This window comes from Lampetra fluviatilis, unplaced genomic scaffold, assembly GCF_964198595.1.
Source record: "Lampetra fluviatilis unplaced genomic scaffold, kcLamFluv1.1 SCAFFOLD_971, whole genome shotgun sequence".
Lineage (NCBI taxonomy): Eukaryota > Metazoa > Chordata > Hyperoartia > Petromyzontiformes > Petromyzontidae > Lampetra > Lampetra fluviatilis.
Window position 1 is genome coordinate 25,906 of NW_027621245.1, and position 2,345 is coordinate 28,250.

Here is a 2,345-nt window from a genome sequence, read left to right on the forward strand (position 1 = left end):
TCTTGTAAAAAAAGAAGGAAATAAGAGATGAGGGAGGGAGGGGTGAGAGGGAGGGGTGAGAGGGAGGGGTGAGAGGGGGGGGTGAGAGGGAGGGGGTGAGAGGGAGGGGGTGAGGTGAGAGGGGGGTGAGAGGGGGGGTGAGAGGGGGGGTGAGAGGGAGGGGGTGAGGTGAGGGGTGAGAGAGGGGGGTGAGGTGAGAGGGGGGTGAGAGTGGGTGAGAGGGAGGGGGTGAGGTGAGAGGTGAGAGAGGGGGGTGAGGTGAGAGGGGGGTGAGAGGGGGGGTGAGAGGGAGGGGGTGAGGTGAGAGGTGAGAGAGGGGGGTGAGGTGAGAGGGGGGGTGAGAGTGGGTGAGAGGGAGGGGGTGAGGTGAGAGGTGAGAGAGGGGGGTGAGGTGAGAGGGGGGTGAGAGGGGGGGTGAGAGGGAGGGGGTGAGGTGAGAGGTGAGAGAGGGGGGTGAGGTGAGAGGGGGGTGAGAGGGGGGGTGAGAGGGAGGGGGTGAGGTGAGGGGTGAGAGAGGGGGGTGAGGTGAGAGGGGGGTGAGAGTGGGTGAGAGGGAGGGGGTGAGGTGAGAGGTGAGAGAGGGGGGTGAGGTGAGAGGGGGGTGAGAGGGGGGGTGAGAGGGAGGGGGTGAGGTGAGAGGTGAGAGAGGGGGGTGAGGTGAGAGGGGGGTGAGAGGGGGGGGATGAGAGGGGGTGTGAGAGGGAGGGGGTGAGGTGAGGGGTGAGAGAGGGGGGGTGAGGTGAGGGGTGAGAGAGGGGGGGTGAGGTGAGGGGTGAGAGAGGGGGGTGAGAGGGAGGGGGGGTGAGAGGGGGGGGATGAGAGGGGAGGGGTGAGAGAGAGGGGGTGAGGTGAGGGGGGAGTGAGAGGGAGGGGGGTGAGAGGGGGGGGATGAGAGGGGGGGGTGAGAGGGAGGGGTGAGGTGAGAGGGGGGTGAGAGGGGGGTGAGAGGGGCGGGTGAGAAGGGGTGAGAGAGAGATGCGAGAGGGAGGGGGGGTGAGAGGGAGGGGGTGAGGTGAGGGGGGATGAGAGGGGGGGTGAGAGGGGCGGGTGAGGGGGGGTGAGAGAGAGATGCGAGAGGGGAGGGGTGAGAGGGAGGGGGTGAGGGGAGGGGGTGAGGTGAGGGGGGGTGAGAGGGGGGGGTGAGAGGGAGGGGGATAGAGGAGGGGGTGAGAGGGAGGGGGTGAGAGGGAGGGGGTGAGAGGGAGGGGGTGAGAGAGAGGGGGTGAGAGGGAGGGGGTGAGAGGGAGGGGGTGAGAGGGAGAGAGATGAGAGGGAGGGGGTGGGGTGAGAGGCGAGAGGGAGGGGGTGAGAGGGAGGGGGTGAGAGAGAGGGGGTGAGAGGGAGGGGGTGAGAGGGAGGGGGGTGAGGTGAGGGGGGGTGAGAGGGAGGGGGTGAGAGGGAGGGGGTGAGAGGGAGGGGGTGAGAGGGAGGGGGTGAGAGGGAGGGGGTGAGAGGGAGGGGGTGAGAGGGAGGGGGGGCGTGAGAGGGGGTGAGAGGGAGGGTGGGGGGAGAGGGGAGGGGGGGAGAGGGGAGGGGGGTGAGAGGGAGGGGGTGAGAGGGAGGGGGTGAGAGGGAGGGGGTGTGAGGGGAGGGGGTGAGAGGGAGGGGGTGAGAGGGAGGGGGGGCGTGAGAGGGGGTGAGAGGGAGGGGGTGAGAGGGAGGGGGTGAGAGGGAGGGGGTGAGAGGGAGGGGGGGTGAGAGGGAGGGGGTGAGAGGGAGGGGGGTCAGAGGGAGGGGGTGAGAGGGAGGGGGGTGAGAGGGAGGGGGTGAGAGGGAGGGGGTGAGAGGGAGGGGGTGAGAGGGAGGGGGTGTGAGAGGGAGGGGGTGAGAGGGAGGGGGTGAGAGGGAGGGGTGAGTGGGAGGGGGGCGTGAGAGGGGGTGAGAGGGTGGGGGAGAGGAGGGGGAGGGGGTGAGAGGGAGGGGGGTGAGGGGAGGGGGTGAGGTGAGGGGGGATGAGAGGGGGGGTGAGAGGGGCGGGTGAGGGGGGGTGAGAGAGAGATGCGAGAGGGAGGGGTGAGAGGGAGGGGGTGAGGGGAGGGGGGTGAGGTGAGGGGGGGGTGAGAGGGGGGGGGGTGAGAGGGAGGGGGATAGAGGGAGGGGGTGAGAGGGGGGGGGGTGAGAGGGAGGGGGATAGAGGGAGGGGTGTGAGAGGGAGGGGTGATAGGGAGGGGGTGAGGTGAGGGGGGGTGAGAGGGGGGGGGTGAGAGGGAGGGGGTGAGGGGAGGGGGTGTGAGGGAGGGGGGTGAGAGGGAGGGGGTGAGAGGGAGGGGGTGAGAGGGAGGGGGTGAGAGGGAGGGGGGGGCGTGAGAGGGGGTGAGAGGGAGGGGGATAGAGGGAGGGGGTGA